At 46.3% G+C, this 14,274-nt stretch overlaps 1 non-coding gene across 1 annotated transcript; it reads left to right on the top strand.

The window, feature by feature from the left end:
* The first annotated feature begins 7,162 nt into the window (after positions 1-7,162).
* On the top strand, positions 7,163-7,236 carry trnan-guu (transfer RNA asparagine (anticodon GUU)). The gene has a single exon. It is a non-coding gene; the product is annotated as a tRNA-Asn (tRNA).
* The last annotated feature ends 7,038 nt before the right edge of the window (positions 7,237-14,274 follow it).

Raw genomic sequence — 14,274 nt, forward strand, 5'->3', positions numbered from 1 at the left:
CAACGCTGACTACGTTTAATGTGAATGGCAGCACCATGGGATTTTAAGTTCAGAACTGTTTCTATTTAGTGCGCATGGTAGAAATAACCGGTCCTGTTCAATTTGACCAAAGTTCCCCAGATTCCTGGTGTCATCAGCAATGACCATTTTAAACCAGACTCCTAAAGTGCAGTGTTTAAAATGAGGTATGGGTAACAGTACAAATTATTGAACTGTCGACTCTACCTCAGTTAGTATTTCTTTCATTGTGACAAAGAAAATTATCGGTTAATTCATGAGGCTTTACCGTTAAAGCAACAAACAAAAAGTTTAACAAAAACCTTCAAACAACGTGGGCACGAACCCAGGAGCCTGCTACTGACTGAGCTCCCATGGCCTGATCACTTTGACTATCTATTATCATTGATCGACAGTGGCACAGTAATTAGTGTGGATGGGAATAGGGAATTGCAAAGAGACATTGATTGAGTGGAAAAACTGGAGGCATCTGATTCAGAAGATTCGGGGGCGACGCGGAAATTCGAGAGTTTAATGGCTTTGAAAGGAACATTTTTGACTTGTGCAGTTTCGGCCAGAGAAATGTTACTGAAAGGTAATGAATCCAGAATCTGGGATCCAGCATTTCACCTTCTCGCTGAACAGTTCTTTCTGGATATTTAGCTAAACAGAGGTTTCCATATTGTAGTGGTTATCACGTTCACCTCACAAGTGCAAACTCCCCGATTCAATCCCGGGCGCAAGCATTATGTTCAATAAATGGTCCCCGGTTCAAAACTGGGAAGAAACCTTCCCCATTTAAATTGAAAAATATGAAAATGGAAGAATTCATATTGTAATTAAATATCAATAAAATAAAATATCTCATAGAGCCCGTATATTATCTGAGCCCACACCATTCTTCACAGTCTCAAACTCAGCCCAGATACCGAGAGTGTCCCTCCCTCACTCCCGTTTCCTGACCTGATGGTGCAGAAAGCCCCTCTCAAAGCTGCACATTCGACTGGTTTCAGTGGATCCGCAGGAGACCTTTAAAGAATCCTGCAGCGTCGCCTCTGCTAATAATGGTAGATCGTCACCATATTTCACACACCGCCGCAACTCCGACCAGTTCAGTCTAAGTCCCCTTTTTAACAGTCTTAATTACTGCCAAATAACCTCTCTGGCACTGAAAATATATTTTATAAGTGTGGAATCTCATTCCTTCAGATATAAATTGTTGTTGAATATTTTTTATTTAATAAAAGTGTTTTTACATTTTACTATTTTATCTTCTCTCTCTCTTAATCCAACCTTTATATCCCTCTCTTTATTTCGCTTTCTGTGCCTGATTTGACATTGAATTCACTGTTCTAACAGATCCTGGTTCAGACTGTGCTGCTCATTAACGAATCTTCAATCAATTATTTATGAGGTAGGGCGGCACAGTGAGTTTGTTAATCGACCAGTATTCCAGAGGAATAGTGGAATGGTGGGGAGAAAATTGTCCAGTGCTTGCTGGTGGAGAGGTTTGCCTTGAGGGGGCACCGATGAATCGCCATTGCAGTGCTGGTCCCGCCACAAACTGTTCCTCAGCCGCAGACTTCATGATGATCTGGAGACCTGAGCTCACAATCCCACCAGGGCAGATGGTGGAAGGATTAAAATCGGGGATGTGTAAGAGCCCAGAATTGGAGAAGTGCAGAGATCACAGAGGGTGTAGGGCTGGAGAAGGTTACAGAGATAGGGGGAGGTGAGTCCATGGAGGGATTTGAAAACAAGGACGAGAATTTGAAAACTGAATTGTCACCTGGTTGGGAGCCAATGTAGGTGAGTGAGACCCGGGGTGATGGGTGAACGGGACATGGTGCGAGTTAGGATGCGGGCAGCAGAGGATTGGATGAGCTGAAGTTTATGGAGGGAGGATGATGGGAGGCCTTCCAGGAGTACATTAGAATCGTCAAGTCTGGAGGTGACAAAGGCAAGGATGAGGGTTTCAGCAGCAGATCAGCTGAGGCAGAGGCGGAGTCGGGCGATGTTGCAGAGGTGGAAGTAGACCGTCTTGGGCAGAAGCTCATCTCGGGGTCAAATACCAAGGTTGCAAGCTGTCTGGTTCAGTCTCAGTGGCCAGGGTTTGGGATGAAGTCGGTGGCTCGGGAACGGAGTTTGTGGCGGGGACCAGCCCCGCAATGGCGATACATCACTTCCCTCTCAAGGCTACTTGCAAACCCCGTCCAGCAGCAATATTGGAAGAGCTGGACAATTTTAACTCCACCATTCCATTTTGGCCCGGCCTTTTCTCATCCATACCTTCAGTGTCTACACTTTGCCACTGCTGAGCAGCCAATCACACAGTTGCTATCAAAGTTTATTTTATTTGACCCCAGCAGGGACAAGAAGAAACCTGGTTCCACCGAGACTCAGGTCGCTGGATTCAAAGTCCAGAATGCTCACCATTACACCATGAAACCCTTAAACAGCATTTTTGAGGCCAATTCGCTTTTTTCCAACTCACCTGCCATTCACAGCTGCTGAGTATTTCCAGCGAATTCTGTTTTTTTTTCAAACTTCCGGCATCCGCAGCATTTTGTCTTGTGTTAGAAAAACAAACGGGATCCTGGTCTTTACAGACAGAGGCATAGAAGGCAAAAGGAAGGAAGTTATACCAAACCTTTAGAGTATTGTGTGTAATTCGGGCACTGCGCTTCAGGACGGATGCGAGATTCAGTTCCGTGGAGTAGTGGAGAGAAAGAGGCTGCTCTCCTCAGAGCAGAGAAGATAAGGGGAGATTTTGTAGACGTGTTCAATATCATGAAGAGTTTTAATAAAGTAAACAAGGAGAACATTTTTCAGCGGCAGAAGTGTTGCTAACCAGAACACAGATATTAAAGTGATTGGATAAAGTATCAGTAATAAGGTTCTCTCGGGCTTTTGTTGGCCGATTTACTGGTAAACCTGGGAATTGAGGGGAAACTGGTTCATGGTTTGTAACACAAGCAGTGCGCGGGGTCAGACCGGCCCGGCTAGCTCAGTCGGTAGAGCCTGAGACTCTTAATCTCAGGGGCGGTTTGTGTTTCAAATTATTGGGCTGGTTTCACCGGCGATCCCCAGCTCTAAATCCCCCGGCACCTCTCGGTCAATGACTCTTTCAAAAAATGTGATTCAACAACATTATCAGGAAATCTGAAGTGTTTATAAACACCGGAAGCTGACACACCAGGGAAGACCTCACAGTGTTGGACACAGAGTGAAATACACTGAAGTGTTTATAAAAAGTTACAGAACACAACACGTGTGTGAAATTCCCCGTTGTTTTCTCGGCCCTGATGGGTTGTGAAGGGAGAGACGGGCCGAAGTCCCACTGAGCCGCACTGACCCCGAGCCAAGGTGAAATTAAAGTCAGTTCAATCTTTAGCAGCGGGCGGCTGGAGAGAGACAAGATTCCGGAATCAAGGAGAGATTTTCTTATTTTGTTGAACAACATTTATATGAAACACTCATTGACCGAGCTGGGAATCGGCTTTAAAATCAGCCCAAAATTTAAAACGCAAACTCCCCGCCGTGGGGATGAAGTATCCGACACTCCACCGACTGGGCTAGCCGGACTGGTCTGTCGCAAGGACCCTGCCTGTGCTCCAGTTTCCTCTCAATTCCCCGGTTTATCAGTAAATCCACCAGCAAAAGCCCGAGGGAACCTTATTACTGATTCATTGTCCAATTACTTGAATAGAAAGCGAGCGGAGGAGAAGGATTGCGAGCTTTTAGTGTGGGCCAGAAGTGATGTTGTTTGACGGAGAAGCGACACAATCTCAATCAGTGCAGAGAGAGGTGAGTCAGCGGGTCACCTTCTCCCTTAACACATCCTTCTGACTCGCGGCTGACAAACTGAGCAGAGGTTTTGGGACTGCATCAATTATCACGCTCGCCTTACACGCGAAATGCCCCCGGTTCCGCTCCAGGGCGGGATGAATGATTTTGGAACTTGCTCCAGGTGAACCTCCAGGGGCGAGTTTCTCCCCCTGTGTAAAAGCGGCGACAATTGTCGGCTCCTGTTAAACTGAACAACGGCTGCACCAGATTCCCGGTGTGACAAACACTGAACATTTTTAACCAACTCCTCAAATACCGTCTGTAAAATGAGAACTGATGACAATTCATCACAAGCAAAAGACAAAACACTTAAAAAAGTTTTGCCTGTCACTCGGTGACCATGTTAGGATTTCCTTCAGTTTGAAACAGAAAGTCGATTCATCAATTAGAACAATTGTTCATCTTTTTACAGAGTTTAATGAAATTCAGATAATAAAGTGTATGAAAACAAAAGTTAATCCCGGACCTGCATTTGTAAACCACATTTCTCTTCTGTGATGCTCTTGCTATAATCAACGGCGGTAGAGTTTCTGCAGTGTAGTGGCTGTCATATCCCCCTCGCGCACGAAATAGTCCCCGGTTCGATACCGGGCGGAAACATTATGAAAACCTTCCCCATTAAAATTGAATTAATATAAAAATATGGAAGAACTGATTTTGTGGTTAATTATCAATACAAGTAAAAATCTCAACGAACCCGTATATTTTCTCTGTATATTTCTGCACAGACTCAAACACAGCACAGATGACAGTGTCCCTCCCTCACTCCCGCTTCCTGCCCTGACGGTGCCGAAAGCCCCTCTCAAAGCTGCACATTCGGCTAGTTTCAGTGGATCCGCGGGTGATCTTTAAAGGATCCTGCAGCGTCGCCTCGGATAATACCCATAGATTGTCACCATATTTCACATACCGCAGCAACCCCGTCCATTTCAGTCTAAGTCCCCTTTTTAACTCTTTCGCGCCAGGCAAACTGTTTGTACAAAATTACATTTTAGGTGAAAACACAAATCAAAATCAAAAATCAAATCAAATCAACTTTTATTGTCATTGTAAGTGCACAAGTGCAGTACAACGAAATGTAGGCTTGCGGCTCCCGAGAGTGTACATTTAGATTAAGACATACACTCTCGAGCCGCAAGCCTACATTTCGTTGTACTGCACTTGTGCACTAACAATAACAAAAGACATGTTCGCGCAACCACAGCACCAAGTGTGGGTAGGCATCCACTTGAAATGTACAGTGAGGTGAAATATTACCTCAAGCTCCTGATGGACATGTTGCCATGACTAAAATGCACGCACCGAACAATGCAGCTCCTGGGAAAACTTCAAATCCAGGCAGGGCTGTCCTGCATCATTTGAAACAACAGACAGACACAAGATTCTGCCAGTTTCCAATGTCTTCTCCTTCTGCTCCTGTCACTTCTTTCCCTCCAGCTCCCTCTGCTCCTGCAGCCTGCAGGTGAATTAGATGCTTGATGTAAACGCAGCGGGTTCATGACACAAACCCTTCCCTTTCCCTCCGAGAGGATGACGCACGGTAGGTTGCTCCGTAACCGCAATAGCTCAGTGGAGAGGAGCGACTTGAAGATTTATAAAAGTACAAAAGCAAAATACTGCGGATGCTGGAAATTTGAGATAAAAACAGAAACTGCTGGAAATACTCAGCAGGTCAGGCAGCATCTGTAGAGAGAGAAACAGAGTTAACGTCAGACGAACGGTCATCGACCTGAAACGTTAACTCTGTTTTTCTCTCCACAGATTTAATAATGGTCCCGGATTCAATCCCGGGATTCGGCAGTTTTCAGTTCATTTGAGTTTCTTTCCGCTGCCATTCTCGAACTGAACGATTTAAACTGGAATTATTTCTCCGGCACTGAAAGTTTGGCGATTGAATAGACAGACATCAAGCACGGGAAATATTTATAACGTTTTAGATTGATCGATTTCCTTCTGTGTTTTTCTCTGGATGTTGTCTCTCTTGGTGTCGGCGAACATTTCATTGATGCATTTGTCCTAAACTGAAGCCTGTTGCCCATCTCGCGGGGTCAGAGCCGCTCTGTCTGTCTCTTACCTGCTTGTGACCATTATCGGGAACAGGCCGCCTGTTCAACGTTCATCAGCAAACCTAGAAAGACAAATAAACAGAAAGATGTGTCTCTCAGCCCCGGTGGTAAAGGTGCAATGGATGTTAATCCAAATAAAGCCCCCGTGAGATTCTGTGTGGATTGGTTTACTTATAAAGTTTGTATTTTAAATATTTAGAAATTGCGTAAAATAATGAAAACATCCTGATAGTTTATACGGGGATTGAACCCGCGAGCTTGGGCGTTATTAGCACCACGCTCTCACCAACTGAGCTAACCGGCCACAAAGCTCCCATTGGCCAGTCTTGAACCCAGGCTGGGGAATTATCGTTCAGGCTCACACTGGGTGACCGAGTTACTGCACAAACATTGAACAGACCACATCGCTTAAACATTGTTAACTGTTCGTATATACAACTGGGCAGAGTGTAAATCAAAAGTAACAGAGAAATAGCTCTTTAGTTTAACAAACCTCATTCTAAAAATTATTATTGCACCACCGCTGAACAGCCCCTCCCTCAGTCCCGGTATAAAAACAGCCGGTGGGACCCCGACTGGATTCCAACCCCCAGCCGGCGGCTGGAGCCGAATCCCCGGCTCAGATGTGGTTTCACGCTCATTCCTTTAGGAAACGCGGGTTCGGGTACGAAAAATCTCTCCTGATTCGCTCCCCTTAAAGTGAAGGAGACAAAAAGTAACTAAAACCTGCCGAAACCTGGAATGGTCAATCTAACGCTTGCCCAACTAAGCTGTTTCGGCTTTACGGGCTGTGGTAGGTTCGTTGTTCTCATTCAGTTTCTACTGACCCCCACATAGAGCAGACAGGGCAGAGTCCCATCATTGGCCTGTGCTCTGGTGTATCTGGTTCCCAGGGCGCCCAGTGAAGCGACCGCGTGTATATCTGACCTCCACATTGATGAACAAATACAACAGCAAAAGAACTCGTGGGAAGATTCCAACAGTTGTGAGAAACCCAGACACCATGTTAATATCTCACCGTCACCATTGGTCGATGAACCGATCTAATGGCTCAAAGCGGGTTTTCACATCAGTTTGTTTAACGGATTTTCTTTCAGCGACTATTTCCATGTTCCGACAATAAATGTTACATTTCTTTAATTTGCACAAGTAAACAGAGTTTGGACAGTTACTATCTTGCTCTCCGTGACCTGAGGTTTTATCTCGGTAATCTCCGGCTTTAGTATGTGTTGTAAATAATCTTGAAACAGGTCTCTGTGGCGCAATCGGTTAGCGCGTTCGGCTGTTAACCGAAAGGTTGGTGGTTCGAGCCCACCCAGGGACGGTGTTTTAACTTTTCCAGGTTTTCAAAATGTGCATTTTGGCTGCAAGATCATGGGATAAACTGTAGCACTGGCTACAATGTCGGTGAGTATGAGATCATCCACTGGGATCCGAAAAAACCGTTTCGTAACATTTTCTTAATGGTGACAGACTAATAGCAACATGAGGAGGCCCTTCAGCCCCTCAGCCCTGTTCCTTCATTCAATTAGATCCTGGATAATCTGTATCTCAGCTGCATTGGCCCACCTTGGTTCCATATCCAGCTTCACTAGTTTGGAATGGTCTCATTTTTAGGTGCGCCTGGTGCCGCTCCTGGCCTGCTCTTCCACACATCTAACTGAACCAGGTTTGGTCCCCTGGTTTGACGGTAATGGTAGAGTGAGGGATCTGCCGGGCGAGGAGGCTACAGATTGTGGTTGAATACAATTCTACTGCTGCTGATGGCCCAGAATTGTACAGAGAAAATACACGTGTTTTATGAGATATTTTATTTTATTAATATTTAATCACAAAATTATTTCAACTTTTTCATATTGATTCAATTTTAATGGGGAATATTTTACAAAATGTTTCCGCCCGGTTTCTAATGGGACCTTTCGTGTGTTAGGTGAATGTGATAACCACTACACTGCGGAAAGTCTGCTCCGTGAGCTGTCGTTAGAACATCACAGAAGAGAATCGCAGTCTACAAATGCAGGTAATAGAATCATAGAGTCACATGGCACAGAAGGAGGGCATTCGGCCCATAGAGTCTGTGCTGGCTCTCTGTAGAGCAATCCAATCAGCCCCATTCCCCCGCTCTATCCCAATATCCCTGCAAGTTTATTTCCCTCAAGTGCCTATCCAGCCTTCCCTTGAAAACTGAGTGTCTCCGCTTCCACTACTTCCGTCGGCAGTGAATTCCAGGTCCTCACCACTCGCTGCGTAAAAAAGTTTTCCCTCAAATCCCCCCTATATCTCTTGCCCAAAATCTTAAATCTGTGTCCCCTATTCATTTTCTCTGTTAACTATTCCAAGGAACATCCCAAAGGTTTAAAATTGTGCATGTTAAAATGCATCCTTTCCATCAGGGAATATGAAGCCCGGTCTCTCTCGTGACAGGCAAAGATACACACAACTCTACTAAGGAGAACTAACAAATACAAAATCTGTCAGAGCAACAATCGAGCTGTGAACAGAGTGAGAAGGAGACAGAAGAGATGGACATAGAGAGAGAAAGAGACAAAGAGAGAGACAGAGACAAAGAGAGAGAGAGATGGACACGCAGAGCGAGATCCTCAGTTTGACGTCTCACAGAGTGGGCCCAGGGATGAGGGACTTCAGTTATATGCAGAGACTGGAGAAGCTGGGATTCTTTTCCTCAGAAGTTTAAGAGGAAATTTAATGGAGGTTTTCAAAATAAGGAGAATCCAGTGGCAGGAGGGTCGGTAACCAGAGGAAACTAATTGAAGATAACCGGCAAAAGAACCAGAGGGGAGATGTGGAGAATTTTTTTACGCTGCGAGTTATTGTGATTGGGAATGTGCTGCCTGAAAGGTCAGTGGAAGCAGATTCAATAGTACCTTTCAAAAGAGAATTGGTATACTATTGAAAAGGAGAAATTTCCAGGGCTGTGGGGAAAGAGCAGGGGAGCGGGACTGATTGGAGAGCTCTTTCAATGTGCCAGCGCTGACTTGATTGGCCGAATGACCTCCTTCTGTGTCGTATCAATCTATAATTCCATGGTCTACGAGTCTCTCCGCCCTGGGGTCGAAGGTGCAATGGATGTTCATCCAAATAATTCCTCATTGAGATTCGGTGTGGATTTGTTTCCTTATAAAGTTTGTATTATAAATTTCATGAAAAACCGTAAATTGCTGAAAATATTCTGATGACCCGAACGGGGATTGAACCCGCGACCTTGGCGTTATTAGCACCACACTCTCAGCAATTGAGGTAACCGGCAACAAAGTACCCCTTGGAAAGGTTCGAGCCCAGGCTGGGTGGTTGTATTTCAGGCTCACACTGGGTGACAGAGTTACTGCACAAACAATCAACACACCACATCACTTAAACATTGTTAACTGTTCGTATATAAAACTGGGCAGAGTGTAAATCGAAAGTAACAGAAAAAGAGCTCTTTAATCTATTAAACTTAATGCTGAAAGTTATTATCACACCACCGCTGAACAGCCCCTCCCTCAAACACTGCCCTGATATAAAACCAGCCGGCGCGACCCTGAGCCGCTGTCACCACAACCGGACTTGAACACGCAGCGGGCGTCTGGAGCCGGATCCAGAGGGTCAGATGTGGTTTACATATAAGAACATAAGAAATAGGAGCAGGAGTAGTCCATTTGGCCCTTCAAACCTGTTCCACCATTCAATAAGATCATGGCTGATCTTCTATCTCATCTCCACTTTCCTGCACTATCCCCATATCATAAGAACATAATTGATTCCTTTAATATTCAAAAATCTATCGATCTCTGTCTTGAATATAGTCAATGACTGAGCTTCCATAGCCCCCTGGGGTAGAGAATTCCAAAGATGCACCACCCTCTGAGTGAAGAAATGTCTCCTCATCTCAGCCCTAAATGGCCAACACCTTACTCTGAGACTGTTACCCCTGGATCTAGACTCCCCCAGCCAGGGGAAACATCCTCCCTGCATCCAACCAGTCAAGCCCTGTAAGAATTGTGTATGTTTCAATGAGGTCACCTCTCATTCTTATAAATTCTAGAGCATATAGGCCTAGTCTACTCAATCTCTCCTCATAGGACAATCAACCCAGCCCAGGAACCAGTGTGGTGAACCTTCGTTGCACTCCCTCTATGGTAAGTATATCCTTCTTGAGGTGAGGAGATCAAAACTGTACACAATACTTCAGGAATGGTCTCACCAGGGTCCTACATAATTGCAGTAAGAAGTCTTTACTGTTATACTCAAATCCTCTTGTAATAAAGGCCAACATACCATTTGCTTTCCTAATTGCTTGCTTAACTTTCCATGATTCGTTTACAAGGACACCCAGGTCCCTCTGAACAACAACATTTCCCAATCTCTCACCATTTCAAAAATACTCTGCTTTTCTATTTTTCCTACCAAAGTGGATAACTTCACATTTCTCTAGATTATATTCATTTGCCATGTTCTTGCCCACTCACGTAGCCTGTTTATATCCCCCTGAAGCCTACTTGCATCCTCCTAACAACTTTGTATCATCAGCTTACATACAACTTAATATTCCCATCCAGCTTTGTATACAACATTTGGTCCCCTCATCCTATTGATCTGGGAGGCGCGAGTTCAAGATCGGAAAATCTCTCCTGATCCTCTCCCCTTATGGTGAAGGAGAAACAAATTAAACAAAATTGGCGAGACCCTGGATTGAACCAGGGACCTTTAGATCTTCATTCTGACGCTTTCGAAATGAATTGTAGCCGGGCCGCAATGGCGGACTGCAGCTCCCACAATGCCGAGCGACAGCGAAAGGTCCCTATCTCTGTGACACAGGCCGCATTGCACTCTGGGGGCAGAGCTCGCACATGCGCACCTGAGGCACCCGATGAGCCGCCGCTTTCTCTCTGCGGCGCGGGACAAACTTTCAGTCTCTCCGTTAACAGTGAGCGGTGATTTTGCTGGAAACTGACGACACTTTCCCTTTTAATCGCGCGGTTTTATGGCCGAAAACAGCGCGCATGCGCAGTGAGCTGGGTCACAGCAAGATGGCCACCGGGCGGCGAGTGACGCCACAATGCTGGCTGACGTCAGAAGGCCGCTGATTGGCGGTTTGCTCCGGGGCCGAGGGTCAGGGGTGAGGGGGCGGTTCTTGTGTCCGGCCAGAGAGCGGGCGGGCGCTGAGATGAGAGGGAGGCCGGGGTAACTTGCATTTCACCATCGCCTTTCACAGCCTCAGCCCGGCCCAGAGCCTCACACACAATGGGGGGCTTGGCTTGTGAAGGGAGCTCACTTCAGGAAAAGCGGCAGGCACAGCAAGATCCCACACACAGCACTGTGAGCACAGCAGGATCCCATACACTGCACTGTGGGCACAGCAAAATCCCACACACAGCACTGTGGGCACAGCAAGATCCCACACACAGCACTGTGGGCACAGCAAGATCCCACACACAGGACTGTTGCCAATGGCCAAATAATCCACTTTAGTGATGTTGATCAAGGGAGAAATATTTGCCCCAGACCCCGGGAGGACTCGGCCACTCTTCTTCGATATGCTGTCGTGAGATTTTTTACATCCACCCGAGAGGGCAGACAGGGCCTCGGGTTCATGTCCCATCCAAAAGATGGCAACTGCGACAGTGCGACACTCCCTCAGCACTGCACTGCAGTGTCAGCCTGGATTTTGTGCTTAACTCTCTGGAGGGGGGCTTGAACACACAACCTTTATGATTCTAGAAGCGAGAGAGTGTTACCAATGAGCCAAGGCTGACACCGAGTACTTCAGAACGCTCCTTAATTGTTCCGTCCCCTAACCCAATGTCTCTTTTCTTCCACAGGAGAAGTCATGCTGAAACTTCCAGGAATTTTGAGAAGGAATTTTCACCGGTGTTGAATAAATGTTCTGGAAAATACTTCATTCCGACTGGAAACTGCTTTGGATGATCACATGGCCGGGAGGCACCGAGACAATTTGATGAGACTGTGAAGGACGCAAAGTGAAATCAGGGACATGGCGAACAACGGTGTTCAGGTAATTGGGATCCCCGGGGTAATGGCCACTCTGTTCAGGTAACTGGGGATCCCCGGGGTAATGGCCACTCTGTTCAGGTAACTGGGGATCCCCGGGGTAATGGCCACTCTGTTCAGGTAACTGGGGACCCCCGGGGTAATGGCCACTCTGTTCAGGTAACTGGGGATCCCCGGGGTAATGGTCACTCTGTTCAGGTAACTGGGGATCCCCGGGGTAATGGCCACTCTGTTCAGGTAACTGGGGATCCCCGGGGTAATGGCCACTCTGTTCAGGTAACTGGGGATCTCCGGGGTAATGGCCACTCTGTTCAGGTAACTGGGGATCCCCGGGGTAATGGCCACTCTGTTCAGGTAACTGGGGATCCCCGGGGTAATGGCCACTCTGTTCAGGTAACTGGGGATCTCCGGGGTAATGGCCACTCTGTTCAGGTAACTGGGGATCCCCGGGGTAATGGCCACTCTGTTTGGGTAACTGGGGATCCCTGGGGTAATGGCCACTCTGTTCAGGTAACTGGGGATCCCCGGGGTAATGGCCACTCTGTTCAGGTAGGAAGTTTAAAAGGAAGTGGAACAGTGCGGGGAGAAAGTTGGCTGAGGATCGGAAACAGAGGCTCAGTGTTAATGGGAGTTGCTCAGATTGGTGAAGGGTTGGAAGTGGTTACCCCAGGGCTCAGTGCTGGGCCCACTTTTCTTCTCCCTATACAGAGACTGTTTGGATTTTCACAATCTCAACATTTGCTGATAGCACAAAAGTAGGAGGTTTGACAAACAGTAATGAGACTGTAAATGTGTTCAGGAAGACATTGTGTAGAAAAGGAAAAATCAACCTGGCACTTAATTATTTTGGTCTTAAATTGATATCCTCTGGTTACCGACTCACTAACCAGCGGTGACAATTTTCTATCAGTTACTTGATCAAAACACCCCTCAAAATTTTGAACCCCTTTATCTGACCCCCTTTTCAACTTCTCTTCTCGTAAGAAAAGTTCTGTGAAGTCTCCCGTCCTTGGGATCATCTCAGTGAATCTCTTCTGCACCTCTCCATGGCCCCGACATTCTTACTAAAGTAATGCACCAAAATCGGGGGACAATATTCTGACTGTGGACCAACCCATGATGTGTCCAGGTGTAGCATTAACTCTCCATTTATACTCTGTGCCCTTATTTATAAATCCTCGGATACCGTGTGGAATTTTGTAAAACAGCTTTATCAACTTGCCTCCCACTTTTAAAGATTTGTGTATCTGAATCCCTGAATCTCTCTGCTCCTCCACTCCTTCTACAGTTTTATCGTATAGTGTCTATTTCCTCTCATTCTTCTCACCTCACATCTCTGCATTAATTTCCATCTGACATCGACCTGTCCAATCTGCTCACCTGTCTCTCTCCTCCTGAAGTTGTCCACAGTCCTCTTCATGGTTAACCTCACTCCTTATCTTTGTGGAAGCTGCAATGTTTGATATTGTGCTCCAAACACCCAAATTCAGGTCAATCATATCCACATATATTGAGAAAAGCAATGGCGCCCACACTGACCCCTGGGGATCACCACTGTTTAAATCATTCCAGTGCAACAACCGCTGTTAACCACAACTCTGTTTTTTGTTATTTCCCCATTCTGTCTCTCTCTCTCTCCCTCCTATGCAACCTCTCACGTTCTTTATCACTTAGTTCTCGGACACAAACAGACACATTTCCCCTTTTCTCTGTCCTTCTCAATTAAAACTGTTTCTCCCCTTTGTCGCCCCTAGTCTCGCTCCTTCTCACTCTTGTATCCACACCATCTCTCGCACTCCCTCCCTTTCTGATCCTCCCTCATTCAGATGCTTACTCTCACACACTGTCTCTCTCAGACTCACTCTCTCAGACTCACTATCTCACACACTGTCTCTCTGACTCAATCTCACACACTGTCTCTCTCAAACTCAGTCTCTCACACACTGTCTCTCTCAGACTCACTCTCTCACACACTGTCTCTCTCAGACTCACTCTCTCACACACTGTCTCTCAGACTCACTCACACAATGCCTCTCTCAGTCTCACTCTCTCACACACTGTCTCTCTCAGACTCAGTCTCACACACTGTCTCACTCACACTCACTCTCTCACACACGGTCTCTCTCGGACTCTCTCTCAGACTCTCTCTCTCTCTCTCAGACTCACTCTCTCACACACTGTCTCTCAGACTCACTCTCTCACACACTATCGCTCAGACTCTCTCTCACACATTGCCTCTCTCAGACTCACTCTCTGATACAATGCCTCTCTCAGAGTCACTCTCTCACACTCTGTCTCTCTCAGACTCTGTCTCTCACACTCTGTCTCTCTCCGACTCACCCTCTCACAC

Source organism: Somniosus microcephalus, unplaced genomic scaffold, assembly GCF_052327205.1.
Source record: "Somniosus microcephalus isolate GS21.2 unplaced genomic scaffold, FLI_Smic_1.0 unresolved_chr4, whole genome shotgun sequence".
In the NCBI taxonomy this organism is placed as follows: Eukaryota; Metazoa; Chordata; class Chondrichthyes; order Squaliformes; family Somniosidae; genus Somniosus; species Somniosus microcephalus.